Consider the following 16,370-nt stretch of genomic DNA (forward strand, 5'->3'; position numbering starts at 1 on the left):
CCTCTCGTTCTCTGGTCCCGCCGCTCACCATTCTGGCCTCAGGCAGGGGCAGTGATCTCCTGGCTTCTGTCACCTCCCAGGGCACCTGCGCTCTGCCTGCGGGCAGCTCCGGCTTCCCACGCTGGGGCCACGGGCCCAGGTGCCGCGAGCGCTGCTGGGAGCGCGGTGGGCACGTGGCGTCCAGAACTCGGTCTGGGCTGGTGCGGCCGCCGGACAGCAGGGGCAGGTTCCTCAGGAAGTTAGAGCCAGAGCCACCCGACAGCCCTGCAGGGGCTCCACTGGGTATTTACCCAAAGGGCAGGAGCGTAGGTTGGAGGGATGTTTGCGCCCTGACGTTGTGCGCAACAGGCGAACCATGGAGCGGGCCCGAGTGCTCACCGACCAATGGACGGATCGAGATGATGGCGGGGGGGGGGGGGCAGTGGAATACCAGTAGGGCCTCCAGAGAGGGGAACCCTGCTACCGGCAGCAACATGGACGGGGCTGGGGTCACTATGCTAAGTGAAATAAGTCAGAAATAGGCAAATATTGGCATATGCACGTGGAATTCAAGAAACCAAACAGGTGAACTGTATGATGGGGCGCAGGAGACAACGACAAACACCAGCCTGAGGGCTGATGGAGGGAGGCTGGTGGGGTGGCCAGGTGGGTAACGGGCGTTAGGGAGGCACCTTTGTGATGAGCACTTGGTCTGTAAGTGATGAATCACCGAGTTCTGCAGAAACCAATATGGCCGCGTGTGTTAACCAAGTAAAATTTAGATTAGGAAAAAGAAGAACAAAAGGAGACGGTCCCGGGTTATGAGGCCCTCGTCCCCCCAGGATGTGCTGCGTCACTTTGGAAAGCGGCCCATGGGCTCTTCGTGCTCCGAGCTGCGGGGCGGGTGTGGGCAGGAGGAGCTCGGCCAGCATCTCCCGATGGCCAGGGCTCCCTGGTTCTCTTTAGGGCCTTTCCTGTGGGGGGGTTGATCCCCCGAGGCTGTGGCCTCCTTTGTGAGGGTGCAGCGTGGATGCCCGTGCTGTGAAGAGCGGGGCTTGCCTTGGGCTGAGTTCTGTGGACTTAGGGAAAGGCATGCACTTACTAGACCTGCGGGGGGCGGGGGGAACCAGGCCCGTGTGCCTGCGGCCCCTGGGGTGGGCCACTGCTTTCCACGCATAGAGTTGGGCCCAAGACACTTAACATTATGCTGAGAAGAAGAGGTGGATTTATCGAAATTCTCTGCCTCCTAGGTCATGGAACTGCTGCTTTTAGGGTTTTTTTTTTTTGGCTTGAGTGTGGAAACTGTGCTGCCTGAGAGGTCAGCACCAGGGGATAAACCTGGGAGATAATGTGAAGGTTTGGGGAGTGATTTGTGGGGAGTGGGAATGAATAATACAGCCCTGCCTACAGATTCCAGAAGAGCGTAGGCTTCTGTAGTGAAGGGGGTTCTTATTTCGTAGTCTCTTAGGTCATTTAATTGATTTGAATGTTTTAAAGTGTCTTTTATTAAACCATTCACGTGGAAATCTAAAATAGAGCTTTAGTCACAATCTTCTTCGTAATAGAAAACAAGGTATCTTTTAAGGATAGCAGAAACTGAATGTATTTACATATGGAACTTTTTTTTTTTAAAGATTGTATTTATTTAATCACGAGAAACAGAGGGAGAGGCAGAGACACAGGCAGAGGGAGAAGCAGGCTCCGTGCAGGGAGCCTGACGCGGGATTCGATCCCGGAACCCCAGGATCACGCCCCAGGCTGAAGGCGGCGCTAACCGCTGGGTCACCCGGGCTGCCCCTCGAACTTCTATTTTATTTTATTTTATTTTATTTTATTTTATTTTATTTTATTTTATTTTATTTTATTTTATTTTATTTTATTTTATTTTATTTTCGAACTTCTATTTTAAACAGGCCTTAAGTAAGATCTTGCTTGAATTAAAGATCATTGGTATAAAAATAAAAAATCATAAAGCACTTTTCATATAGGTTGTCTGGAAGTTGCATTAGCATTTGGTTTTGGGATCAGAGCTGGGTATCTGACCTATACATGTTTTCCCATGTTGGTTGGGAATGTGTTATTGGTATGAATGGAAAATTAAGAACAAGTAACAAATTCTTACTGTGGGGAATCCCTGGGCGGCTCAGTGGTTTAGCGCCTGCCTTGGGCCCAGGGTGTGATCGTGGAGTCCCAGGATCGAGTCCCGCATTGGGCTCCCTGCATGGAGCCTGCTTCTCCCTCTGCCTGGGTCTCTGCCTCCCTCTGTGTGTCTCTCTTGAATAAATAAATAAAATCTTTAAAAAACAAAACAAAAAACAAATTCTTACACAGGTACAATGAGATATAACCAGTTCTGGAGAACTTGTGGGTTCATTATCTGGGGGTAGAGCATGAGGCTAAGCATCTCCTACCTATTTAAAATTAATTTAGAGCTTCTGGGCTCTGTTTTGAAGGTTTGCATACATTCCATTGCTTTGGCCTTTTTAAAAAAATGTTTTAATTTTTTTAAATTTTAAAATTTTCATTTTTTTAAACTGCGCCCCACATATACAATTCTACTTTTATTTTATTTTTTATAAATTTATTTCTTATTGGTGTTCAATTGACCAACATACAGAATAACACCCAGTGCTCATCCCGTCAAGTGCCCCCCTCAGTGCCCGTCACCCAGTCACCCCCACCCCCTGCCCTCCTCCCCTTCCATCACCCCTAGTTCGTTTCCCAGAGTTAGGAGTCTCTCATGTTCTGTCTCCCTTTCTGATATTTCCCACTCATTTGGGAATATAAAAAATAGTGAAAGGGAAAAAAGGGGAAAGGAGAAAAAATGAGTAAATTTAATTTTTAATTTTTTAAGGAATTATTTATTTGAGACAGGGTATCTGTAAGAGAGCAAGCGAGAGAGAGAGTGCAAGCGCACGAGCAGAGGGAGAAGCCGGTTAGAAGCCCGCCAATGCAGGGCTCAGTCCTAGGCCCCCGGGATCACGACCTGAGCCACAGGCAGACTGAGCCATCCAGATGCCCCTCCATTGCTTGGCCTTCGTGCAGTAAACTAGAGATTGACAAATCATAACTTTTAATTTGGCTTATTTTTAAAAAAAATGTTAAGGGCCTCCCCGTGCCTCATCCTCTGCAGTCTAAGAGGATGCACATGATGGTGATGTGGTGCTTGCCGCAAGGAGTCAGTAGTCACGTGGGAGAAGTGTCGTTTCCACTTCTGGGTGGATGAGGCAGGTAGGAAGGCCGTTCTGCTGAACCAGTCATGTAGGTGTAGAGCATGTACGTGTTTATTTTATACCTCCCGAGTCGCTTCTGACGTCACTTAGGTGGTTGGTAGGGCTCGTTGCCTTGTCGACGTAGGACCTGGAGGCCCCTGCAGTCCCCGCCATGTGGCCTCGTCACGGCCGTGTCACCGTCCAGCAGTCTGTTGCTCCCTGGCCCGCTGAGTGGAGCCCTGCAGCACGGCCCGCTGGAGGGGTGGCCCCTCGTTATTTCTGCCGAGCTCTGTTGCTGGAGCAAGTCGCAGGCTCTCCCTGCGCTCGAGAGGAATTTGCCCACCGCAGTATGTCTCTGGTTCCTCCGCTGACCTTTGTCCCCAGTGAGGCTGAACACTTGAACCCTAGGAAGACCGATGAGAGTCCTTGATCCCAGTTGACAGGTAAAAAATACCGTTTGGGAAACCAGGAGTGGATTGTTTTCCCCTCTTAGTAGGTAGAAAACAGGAGAAAGCAATGTGTCTGGACTCACAGTATGGATATTCAGGAGTCACATGCAGGCAGCAAGGTGTGCGGCCCGGGTGTCGACAGGAATCCCACAGGAGCCTCTGGCTAGATGCAGCCCTTTTTTATCTGGGTGTCTTAGCTTTGGCTGGTCGCCGAGGAGTGACCTATGGCAGGAACACACTTTAAGGGACAGGTCTCCTGGAGAGTGCACTGCAGCACGCAAGCTAGACAGATGGTGGCTTACTCAACCTTGGACGGGAGTGTAGTCCTGCAGGTTGGCAGGCGCGGGGCAGAGAGGCAGAGCTCCCTGAGTTTACCTGGATCTGCCTTGTAAGGCACAACGCGGTCGCCTGACACACCCTGGGATGGTGTGACACGCACTCAGCACACCCACCAAGGTGGGGTGAGGGTGATCGCGACAGATTGCATGGCCTGGACCTGGACAAAGTCTGGGATACCAGGCTGGAGGATGTTCTAGCAACAAGGTGAAGGGCAGGTGCAAAGACCGCCTTGCAGTCAGAAGCAGGGGTGTTCCCCCAAGGGTCGGTGTTGCTCTCGTAGAATCAGACGTATTTCGTGGGAGGAAAAGGTGCCGCTGGGCCTGCCTCTCTTTGCAGTTAAGGATCGTGTGCATCTGTGTGCTCACAAGGTGATTTGGATTGTTACGATTAAATAATAATAATAAAAAAAACCAAATCCAGTAAGGACAGTATTCATTATCTGTTTGTGGGCCCTCGTTGGAGAAAAGGTCTGCATGTCGTCTTTTTGGATGATAAGAGCAGGGCGCCCCTTCTGGCTGCTAGAGAACCGATGGGGGATTTTGTTTTGCTCCATCAAGTCCCTTGGCTCAGATTCTTTTGCTCCAAGTCTCCCTTCCTTTCTTTTCTTTCTTTTTTCCTTTTTTTATTTTTTTTAACTTTTTAAAAAACTTTTATATTTTTTAATAAATTTATTTTTTATTGGGGTTCAATTTGCCAACATACAGAATAACACCCAGTGCTCATTCCGTCAAGTGCCCCCCTCAGTGCCCATCACCCAGTCACCCTCACCCCCCACCCACCTCCCCTTCCCCCACCCCTAGCTCGTTTCCCAGAGTTAGGAGTCTCTCGTGTTCTGTCTCCCTTTCCCTTCCTTTCTTACTCGACGTTTATGCTCTCATTTTATTCGTTTTGGTATTTGTGACCGTTATCGTGATAGTTCTCAACTATTTTTTAGAACGTGGGAAATAGACAGTGTATTAGGAGAAACCAAGAGACAGTTCGCTGAAATTCTTTATGTTTTTCCTTTTAGCACAGATACTTGTAACACCGCATGGCGGTCTCCTGATCGGACCATTTTCAAGAGCTCACATCAGCCTTCCTACAGCTTAAAAGGTGAGTAGAACTTAAGACTCTTCTCTTTGATAAAGTCTGTGAGGCAGAGCTCATCGCAGCACCGACGTTGTGAGTTTCTGGGCCTCTGAGAAAGTCGTGCAATTTCTAGGCACAAAAACAATCTTACTCATGTGGCTTTTTCTGATGGGAAGAAAGTCGCATGACATCACACTAAATGTGGCCTTTCTTTTCTGTTTGTGATTTACCTTGAGCTGTGAATGTACATAGAATACGTATTTCTAGACTTACTAAAAGAAAATCTTACTATTCAGCTTGTCTTTGTTGCTGAGCCTGAGTAATGTGCAGATACTTAAAGACATTGTGAGATCAGTGGAAAATGGGATTCTTTAATTCTCATTCTAAATTCTGTGTTTTGTTTGGTTTCCCGCTTCCTAAAATGCGGATAATGATGGGATTGCCGTGAGAAATAAGTGAGGCGTCATACATAGTAATGTGGTATCTGGCACATAGCGTACACTAACTAACTAAATACTAATTCCTGTTTCTTTCTTATCTGTTGTGACATCAGGCGGGCAGGTGTTTCTGTCTCTGTATTGGTAACGCGTGTGGCTTATTCAGACCCTTGAATTTAAATGGACTTTTCACAGTCTGGAACCTTCCTCAAATTGTCGGTGTTACACAGCATGCTGTGTGTAGCCGTCTACACACACCCTGAATCCAGGTTGGGGGCAGTTCCCCTCTGTGGTCGAGTGAATGCAGTTCATACGTATTTCTTTCCCGAGTGGAGTTTACCACCAGATACCTGAAATATATTTTGCTTCCAGGTATTTTACTGTCAGATATTTGAAGCCCATTTGATGGGCTGTCCCGGGGTAGGTGATGAGCTTTCGCTGGGGAGCATCCAGACTGTACACCTTAGAGATGCTCAATATGATGACATATTTCTCATTCGTATGATTCTTTATTGCCCAATAGGGCGGTGTTTTTGAGAATCCCTTACCTTTCCTTACTTGGTGAGTTTTTTGTTTGTTGTTGTTTTTTTTAAGATCTACTTTTTTTCTTTTTAAGATCTACTTATTATTAGAGAGAGAAACTGAGCGTACTTGGAGAGTAGGGGCCGAGAATCTCAAGCAGACTCCCTACTGACTGTGGAGCCTGACATCACAGGACTTGATCTCACACCCTGGGATCATGACCTGCACCGAAGTGTTCGACTCTTAACTGAGCCACCAGGCGCGCCTGACTTGGTGCGTGTTGGTGAGCTGTGCTTCCGTGACGTGGCGTGCCCACCACCAGCTTAAGGTGGGAGGCAACGGCTCATCGCTCCCAGGGCCTGAGCTCGTGTGGGCCCAGGTTAGGCGCTCTTTCATTGTCTCAGAGACCGTCCTCCTTCGCTTTACCCGCTAAAAACTAAAGCTGCCTTCAAATAGAATTTTTCCGCGCAACCCAATATACCACTGGACTATGCTCCTAGGGACTGTGCAGCTTGGTGTACGAAATTTTTGACAAAAGTAGAAATATACTTGCAAATTACATAAGAACCCAATCCCCCCCCCCATATGGGGTTACCTCATTCTGTCAGTTATTTTAAGCAACTTTCAGAATTGGTAATGGAAATCTTTTTCTTGACTACATTACCGGGTGTGGATTTTAAATTATAATGCAAGGCTGTGTTGCTTCTTATGAACGTTCGAATGGTGCGGGAGCAGCTCCCCATCTGCAGACCTGCGTGCTGCTCCGTGCATCCGGGGGCATTTTCAGGCACCGTGCTTGGATTCTGCGGTGTTGCAAGAACGTTCACACCCTCTAAAATAGGTCCTTCCAGCTGACTGTCCTGGAATTTATATCTGCTCTGTTAACTTGTAAAATTCTCTTTCAGAGCTCACAGCTGGACGGCGAGACATTCCTAAGAGGAGGGACAGGTGGCATGGCCACTCTGCCGCAGACACTTGGCCGGGAAAGCCTGGCGTGGGGGGGGGGGGATGCATTTCTGCATGAACTGCAGAATGTGCCTGTCTTACCATATAGCGGATTTTTTTTTTGACTTAGTTTTAAAATGGGGTTGGGAAAAAAATTTAAAAAATAAAAAATAAAAATAAATAAAATGGGGTTGGGTCTTCGTGTTTAGGTTGTTATTAAATGTATTTTAATATTGCCGCCGCCTCAATAAATCTGAAGACAAACACCTCTTGGCTGTATCACACTTGTAAGGTGTAGCTGGAAACATGGCCTTTGGCTCAAGTTCTGTCCTTGCCCTTTTCCTTCACTTTTTTACTCTGACAAGTCCTAAGCCGGCCTGAGTCTCAGCTCTTTTCATTTTTAAATGGAATAATGTTTATCTTGTGGAATTACTGCGAAGATGCCTAATTCAGCATCCACACACCAGAGGAGTTCGGTAAAATGCCAGTTTTGAGCCGTCCGGACGCTGAGTCCAGTCCAAGGACCGCGTGCCAGCAGGATCGGAGGAAGAGGGGCGGCAGAGGCATGGGTTTCTCTGTTCTCCTTGGGGGCGACAGAGGTTTGCTGAGGAATTCCACGATGCGTCTTACGGCTTCGGCCAGGTTTGGTGCAATGACGCCTCCAGGTTGTAGGTGAAGAAATCATTAGTTCCAGCTCTTTGGGCCATTTTCTGTCCTTGTCATGAGAGAAGGAAACCTCAGACCTACACATGGTTGGCTCTCAGCACAGACAAGACAGGTCTACATGGGGAGACTCCTCCTCTCTTGGGTCCTTTAGGGTCCTTGAGGGATCTGTGGTCGATGGTGAGAAGCAGGCAGCAGTGAAAGTCGAGGCCCGCAGTCCAGGGGGCGGATGCTCCCGCTTTCAACAATAATGACCTTAGACACCAGCTGTACATCCCTGACCTGAACTTCCTGGCTTTGTGCTAAATTTAAACTTTTAAGGAAACTCAGAGAGGACCAGCAGTGCCGGGAGAAGCCACACTTTTTGTGCATGGGCAAATAAAGCAAGGCTTCCTTCTCCAGATGTTTCCTGGGCACGGACAGTAAAACAGATGAAACTGTGAGAATGTGACCAAACGCGAGCATCGGGAGCTGCGGTGTCAATGAGCGTGTCCGTGCCGCGGGCTCCCTCATGTGAAGGAGGGGCGAGCTCTGCTTTAGTATTAGGTCGGGATGGTTTGGAGGTGGCACTGAAACGTCTTGTCAGTGCGAGAAGCCGGACGGTGGTGGGTTGGTGCCTCTCTGGCCTTTGTGTTTGTCCATTGGAGAAGTGACCCCGAATTCCCGTTGGGGGGAATCCCGGGACAGGTCCCAGGCTGCCTGGTTCTGAGTTGCCCCTTGGCTTCTGAAAGGGTTTTGGGTTCTCAAGGCCTCATGGAGGCCCCCTTGCTCTCCCTTTGCCTCTCTTCTCCGCCCCCCCTTCCTCCCTCGTGTATACACAGCGTCAGGGGACTCGGATTTGAAGTCCACCTTGCTGCTCTGCTTCCTCCTTTAAGGTTAAAAATGGCACAAGAAAGATCGAAATGCTGCAAGGGCAGGAGGGATGCTTTGTGCCACGTTTGAGCTTGGGCCAACCAGCGATGTCAAGACACAGGCCGGCGGCCGGCCCACCGCCTCGAGAGGGAGGAGAAGCTTGCTGTCTCTCTCCTTTCTGTCCGTGGCCTGGGAACTTGGGAATTGTCTTTTGCCGATTTGTTGGGTTCTGTGCTATTATGAGACTGTGCTATTTTCTTAAAGTAGACTCATTCAGAGCTGCGTCAGAAAAATACCTTTTCATTTTGGCTTCGAAATCAAACGTGCCAGTGGCTTCGTTGGCCCGTGCCCAGCACCGTAGTGTCAAACTGCTAAAAAGCTAGCAAATTTTCCACCTAGAAATTTTGTGGGGGAGGGAAGAGTAGGGGGGCATGGGGAAGAGCATCAAAATAAACCTTTCAGAGATTCTGGATTGTGTGGTGGCTTGCGCACTTTTCCGTGGTGAGGGAGGTTAGGAATAGCATTGCTTTTTTCTTTTCTTTTCTTTTTTTTTTTTTTTTTTTGCCTTTTCTTTTTTTTTAATAATTTATTTTTTATTGGTGTTCAATTCCATAGCATTGCTTTTTATGGGAGTCGCAGCCGCAGCTCAGAAGTTGGGCTTTGCGGGCTCAGTGTGTGGGGGTGACACGGCCTCTGCAGCCTGCGGGGCGGGGGGCAGGCCCGACAGACGGCACTCAAGCGTGGGATGTGCTTACCGAGCTCAGGTTCTCGGGAGGCCTTGCGGTGGCCTCTGATGCTGGTTGTGACAGACTGAGTTCCAGCAGCCCCCCAGAGTCACGTCGGCGTAGGTGTAAGGACGGTCACGGGAACAGGTGTCACAATCCAGAGGCTGTTGTCCTTCAGGCCTGTGTTGGCCTGACGGGCCGATCCTCTGGAGCTTCCATGAGATGCCCTCCCCTTAGGGGCCTTAGCAGCGGCGTGGGGGGGGGGCTGCCCCATCAGCAGGAGTCTCTACGGATTCTTGAAATGTGCCGGTTACACGATTTTCCACAAGGGGGGTGGGTGGCCAAGTGTCCCTCAAATTCAGCGTAGAAAGGAGGTGGAAAGAAGCAGCCACTGGGACGGAGGTTCTTAACCTCCAGGGGACCCGGGACGTATGTGACTTCCTTGAAATGGTGCCTCTTCCTGCAGAGAAGGCCAGAGGGCTCTGGTGGGGTTCTCCGTAGGATTCTGACCTCCAGAAAGGGTAAGAGCATTCGCAGTAGAGCATGAGACGTGGGGTTCATTTAACTTGGAAAAATCCCTTTGGAAATGGAATGAGTGTGGGCAGAGAAAGACGCCAGCGGGAGTTCGGGGGACAGAGCAGGCGGAGGGGTCTGGCCATCAGTCGTCTAACTTGCGGCACCAAGGGGGCTTCTGGAGGTTTCCACTGTGGTTTTCTGTGTGAGCGTCATTCTTTTTTTTTAATTAATTAATTAATTAATTAATTAATTTATGATAGTCACAGAGAGAGAGAGGCAGAGACACAGGCAGAGGGAGAAGCAGGCCCCATGCACTGGGAGCCTGACGTGGGATTCGATCCTGGGTCTCCAGGATCGTGCCCTGGGCCAAAGGCAGGTGCTAAACCGCTACGCCACCCAGGGATCCCGTGAGCGTCATTCTTGAAAAAAGCAGGATTTTGTGTGTGTCTGAGTGATTCCTGCCGGAGGCTGCGGGCACTGCTCAGTCCCCTCTGCAAGGCCGCTGCCCGGGGAGCGCCTGGTGCCTGCGTGGGTCGGCCTGCGTGGGGTGGTTTGCCCCCCCTGCTGGGGTGTCTGCTCACCATGGTCCTGCGCGGCCTGCCCCCGGGTGAGGGGACGGCGGGCACGAGGTAGGGGGGCCATGGCTTCGGGCTGCCCGTGGGGCCGTCGTGTCTGGGAGACGAGGCCACGGACACGCGGACAGAGGCTTCCCGGGCCCGCGTGGCACCGGGGATGACAGAAGGGCGCCCTGCCCGGGCCGCGTGGCCCCTCATGGGGACGGGTCGTGCTGCGGGTCCCAGCCATGGGGGACGCAGCTCCGGCCTCAGTCGGGCAGCCTCCTCCAGTCCCCGATGTGTTGCCCGCTCCGCAGGCCCTCCCTGTTCTGGTGCTTTCCTGGGCCGCGCTGCCTTTGCCTCCACGCGTGGGCCGAGCCATCCCTGGGCAGCTCCATGCAGGGACTTCCCCTCCTGCGGTGTTCCCCGTGCAACTGCCGTGTGTGGAGCATAAAAACAAGAAAATGCCCTGAGAGTCTTGGATCACTTGAGGAGGAGGAGTTCCACAGGTCCAGGTGCGTTCAGGAAGTGTTTTCAAGTGTTTTGTGACCTATACTGGTGGTGTTGAGTCATTATTGAAAGAAATGGTTGACATTTAGGATTGTGATGTTTAGGTGCGTTACCTATTTTTTTGATCTTTAATTGGTTCCCAAATCTTCTGCTCCTTTTTTTCTTTTCTTTTCTTTTTTTTTAATTGGTAAAATATGTGTAACATGGAGAATTTGGAACCCTGTGTATTACTGGTGGGAATGAAAAATTGTACAGCTGCTATAGAAAACAGCGTGTTTTAGCCATTTTAAGTGTATGGTTCCAGGGCATTGAGTACATTCTCATTGTTCTGCAACCATCATCCCCATCCATCCCTACAACTATTTTCATCTTAAAAAACGTACAACTCTGCACCCATTTAAACACTAACTCCCCATTCCTCCTGCTTTCTGCCCCTGGCAACCACCATTCCCCTGTCTCTATGAACTTGTCTGCTCTAGATTCCTCACACAGTATTTGTATTTTTGTGACTGGCTGCTTGCACTTAGCCTGCTGCTCTCGCGGTTCATCCATATTTTAGCAAGCGTCAGAGCTTTCTTCCTCTTCTGAGGCTGGTCATATTATGCCGCGTGGGTATACCATTTGTTTGTTTAGCCATTCGTCCATTGTTGAACCCTTGGCTTGCTTCTGCCTTTCAGCTATTGTGACTAATGCTGCTGTGAACATGGGTGTCCAGATATCTCTTGAGGGACGCCCGGGTGGCTCAGCGGTCGAGCGTCTGCCTTTGGTTCAGGTCGTGCATCCTGCGGTCCAGGGATCGAGTCCCGCATCGGGCTCCCGGCATGGAGCCTGCTTCTCCCTCCGCCTGTCTCTGTCCCTCTCTCTGTGTGTCTCTCATGAATAAGTAAATAAAATCTTTAAAAAAAATAAAAAAAGCAAAACTCCCAAAACTTACTATTTTTTTATTTTTTCTTCATTTTTCCGGTTTTATTGTAATATAATTGGCATATAAAATTGTGGGAGTTTAAGCATACAACCTGGTGATTTCATATACGTATACATTGTGAAATGATCACCAAGACAGCATTAGTGAATACATCCATCACTTCACATGGTTATCTTTTCTTTTTGTTATAAGAACATTACTACATATTCCATTAGCAAGTGCAACATGCAAGTGTACAACAAAATATAATTAACCAGAATGACCAAAACTTACTATCTTTTTTCCTCCTAAACTTATTTTTTAAAGCACACCATCAAGTAGACACTATTAGGAATCCAAAGGAAGTGTAAACTGAAGTATGGTGATGACCTACTTGAACTACAGAATTTATGAATATAAACTAATTAAGGGAAAATGAAGGTAAAATTGAGAACCGTACCTTACTGTGGAGGTAATAAATGTTATTAGAGGCCATTGAGCCTCTAGTACATGTTTCTGAGTGAGGCGTTGTTCTGTAGGCAAGGCTCTGGGCCGGGCCAGATAACCAGCTTCCAGGAACAACCCAATAGCCTACAACTTGCTCTTGTGTTGTCAGGGCTGCAGATAGGGGAAATTGTCAAGAAATGTGAAGAAATGGGGAAATTTCTAGTCAGATTCTTGTTTTTCTTGAATGTTGGGAAATATTAAATTGTGACCTTTAGGGATAACGACACCGTATTTTATGATAAGAATTCCTCAAAGTTTTTACTAGAATGACTTCTAACAATCACATGTAATAGGAAGGTTTTTGTGTTAGGTTTGTAGCATCAGTTCATCGCAATTCCTTCTGTGTGGGATGGCAGCTTGTAAGGGTAATCTCACCCTTGGGAGCCTGCCACTTACTATGCCCCCATTTTCTTTGGTGTGTAAGATGCTCCTTCAAATCAAGAAATAAAACTAATATGTGAGAGGAATAGAGAAGCTCATCTAAATATGGGCAAACTTTGGCTTTCAAAAATAGGAAGACGTTTATAAGTCACCAAGACAAAGAAGTTGTTGGAAGAGGAGCAATGGAAAATAATAGCTATTTGTGATAAAATTTATCTTTAATATACATTTACAGAGCTGGGCACTCCGAAGAGGACTTGGGCACGAAGGTGAATGGGAAGCAGGTCCTGCCTTACAGTGGGACGCGCGATCTGATGGAGCGATCCACAGTATGTCCTTAGTCATAGTTCATGGTTGTGACCTGTCCTCAGCACTTGGTGCCCAGGAGACCCAGGGCAGAGATATCTGTGCATTCCTGTCTAGGAAAGCTTCCTGGTACACCCACAGAGATGGTGACACTTAAAGTGGGTCTTAAATCGTGAATTTGTCCAGGTGGACAAATGTAAGGTGAGAGCATTCTGAGCACTGGGAAAGTCTCACACATTTGCATGGAGGTGAGAAAATTAACAGCGTGTTAGGAAGGTAGAAATTGGTTGGGGCATAGGGTGCCTAAGAAGGAAGGCAAGAGATAGAGACGGGTTGGAAAAGAAAACTGGGACCAGACCATAAAGCGTTTGGCTATGATTCCTAGATTATCCTATAGTGTAGGGAACCTATTTTGAGCTTTTCAGGGAAGATGGTAACATTAGATGTGTGCTTGGGGGTGGCCATGGTAGGAATGAATGGAGGGGAGAGACAGAAGAAGCTAAGATCAACCAGAAAGAATAGCAGCGGAGGCGTTTGCAGGAAGAGGTGAAAAAGCCTGCACTGGGTGTCCGTGACAGAGCAGAGAGGCCTTGGGTGTGCCTGTTGAGCAAATGCGGATTCCCAAATAACTTCTGGGATTCAGTCTTGGGCAAGTGCGAAGACAGTATGAGCAGAGGCAGGCCACGACCAGGATGAGATTTCTGGACTGCCATGCCTGTAGAGCCATCCGGAGGGGATGAGGCGAAGAGAGGTTGTAACGACAGGATGGAGATGTGGGGGTCATCATTGTGTGGCAAGATCACCCCAGAGACGGAGAGCAACTAAGAGAGCAGCAGGACTGCAGAAAAGGGCATGAAGCCCACGCGCATATAACTTTCTTTGTCTTATAATAGAGATGATCTGTCCTGTTGTCAGGGTTTTGAGTTGTCAGAAAACAGTGGTCAAGCTTTAATACTTGGTACTGTGTATCCTTTTACCTCATCAGCATAGCCTTAGAGATGATCCCCTCGGTATTGTCCGTTATCCAGAAAATTTTCCTGTCTCTGCCTGGATGTCTTAAGGCCTGTTGCAGTCCTACTCACTCTTGTATGTATCATCTAAAAAAAAAAAAATTACTCCAAATACTGCATATTATAGTCAGCCTTCAATCTGGGCGATTTTACTGGTGAACTCCTGGTTTCAAAATCCCCTAACCTAATATCTTCTCTTCTTCCTGTAACTGTCTAGAAGTACTTTTAAGAATTTTACCTCATTTGTCAATTATGCCTCAATAAAGGTGAAAGAAAAAAAAAAGAATTTCACCCCATCTCTAAATGCAATTGGAAAAATGTCCTTGTTGATACTCTGCCGTTAGAAATGGACATGGGGGGGGGGTGGATTGCGGAAAAATAAAAAAGAAAAAAGAAATTGACATCAGTTACTCAAGAAGCTTTGTAATCAGTCTTCTTTCAAAAATTCATTTTTTAAAAAGATTTATTTATTTATTTATTTATTTATTTATTTATTTATTTATTTATTATAAACAGAGAGAGAGAGAGAGAGGCAGAGACCCAGGCAGAGGGAGAAGCAGGCTCCATGCCGGCAGCCCTACACGGGACTCGATCCCGGGACTCCAGGATCACACCCAGGGCCAAAGGCAGGCGCGAAACCACCGAGCCACCCAGGGATCCCCTCAAAAATTCATTTTAATGAATGTTACTTTATTAATATAGAAGCAAAGATAAGGATAAAATGAGTTGTGTGTTCTTTATCTCCTGGGTTGGATCTGATACACAGACGTGAGAAATGAGCTCTTGTTTTTACTTTGGAAAGTGGGTGAGAGGGTGGCGACATCTTTTGGATAAATAATCTACTCTTGACTAATATAAGCTGCCTACAATTAAGAATAATAGAAAATCAATTAAATACTGATGACACTGGTTCAGTGCAGAGAAAAATGTTAAAAACTTTATATCAAAGGAGGCAAAGAGATTAAAAGCAAAATGTACCTGTAAAGCTAGTTTTAGTATAGTCATCTGAATTTCTAGACTGTTTAGAAAATCTAATATAGACCTAACCTAAAAGCTTTCAGATAAAACCAGATACTATTTTCATTATCTTAAAAAAATTGCTGTATTCCATGAAGAAGGTGGAATGGAAATAATTTATCAATTTATAGTTCTCTCATATTTTGAGCAAAAGATTTACTTACGTAGTAATTCTGATGTATTCTCTGGGGGGTTTTAATGGATAAAACAGCAGTTTTATAATTCCTCAACTAAATGTAAGTAGAATATAAACCAGAATAAAATGGGCATATATGCTCCGACCTCAGTTTCAGAGAATTAAAGTGAAATCATCTCTTTTTAACCACCTTTCATTATGTTAGCCCAAATTATATCAATGAAGGTATATCTGTTTAAAGGAGCAAAGTTTACTGAAATTGAAAGATTTACTTTGGGCGTGCATAATAGAATTGTTTACACTAAAACCATGTCACTTTCACAGCAAAGTAAAGTTTTAGGTAGGACCAGATATACAACTTTGGCTATTTTATCCTAAGATATTGTTGACAATACAATTTTAATAATTTTAACAAAAAGAATCTGTAAAGAAATCCATAAAGTAATTTGCATAATATTGTGACTGCAAATGAAAAATGCATTAGAAACCACTGCTGTAGGGTGAATCAAAGGCCATAATTACTGTTCCATCAACTTTAGCAACAGACTGTACTTCGGTGACCCTAACAAAGCAGTGAAGACCCCCTGACACAACTGTCCTACATAGAAACATTTAAAACGACACCTAGAAGGAAAAAAGGAGAAAAAAATGAGTGGGGAATATCAGAAAGGGAGACAGAACATGAGAAACTCCTAACTCTAGGAAACGAACAAGGGGTGGTGGAAGGCGAGGTGGGTGGGGGGTGGGGGTGACTGGTTGGTGGGCACTGAGGGGGGCCCTTGACGAGATGAGCACTGGGTGTTATGCTATATGTTGGCAAAATGAACACCAATAAAAAATAAATTTATATATATAAATTTGGCAAAAGAACAAACACATGGAAACAGCTTTGTCTGCGGCTTTGGGCAGTTTGGCAGTTGGAGGCCTTTATTTTTTTTTAATTTTTTTTTTAAATTTATTTACGATAGTCATACAGAGAGAGAGAGAGAGAGAGAGAGAGAGAGAGAGAGAGAGAGGCAGAGACACAGGCAGAGGGAGAAGCAGGCTCCATGCACTGGGAGCCTGACTTGGGATTCGATCCTGGGTCTCCAGGATCGCGCCCTGGGCCAAAGGCAGGCGCCAAACCGCTGCGCCACCCAGGGATCCCAATTGGGGGCCTTTAGAAGCAGCAGTTGGACCTCAGAAGGAGCTTCTGCTTTGTTCTGCTTTGCAGCAATTGAGGATGCCCCACTGCTTGGCACTTTCCACGTTACTGTGAGGATCCCAATGCTAGACCTGTTAGTGGCTGTTCTGAATACGCTCTGAGCTTGTATTCTGTTATTCTGTTCAGTTCTAACG

General features: G+C 47.1%; 1 protein-coding gene across 16 annotated transcripts in view; it reads left to right on the plus strand.

Moving 5' to 3' along the window:
- The window catches only part of LOC129495446 (low-density lipoprotein receptor class A domain-containing protein 4-like), a 387,589-nt gene that overhangs the window by 42,608 nt on the left and 328,611 nt on the right, over positions 1-16,370 (plus strand). For 15 of the 16 annotated variants that reach the window (XM_055302951.1, XM_055302956.1, XM_055302955.1 and 12 more), the window contains one exon: positions 4,989-5,071. The gene's annotated coding sequence lies outside the window, so the exon portion shown is untranslated. Of the gene's footprint in view, positions 1-4,988; positions 5,072-12,979; positions 13,071-16,370 lie in introns of those variants that run through there. The other variant, XM_055302958.1, reaches the window with a different exon arrangement.

The sequence above is a fragment of the Nyctereutes procyonoides genome, unplaced genomic scaffold, assembly GCF_905146905.1.
Source record: "Nyctereutes procyonoides isolate TBG_1078 unplaced genomic scaffold, NYPRO_anot_genome, whole genome shotgun sequence".
In the NCBI taxonomy this organism is placed as follows: Eukaryota; Metazoa; Chordata; class Mammalia; order Carnivora; family Canidae; genus Nyctereutes; species Nyctereutes procyonoides.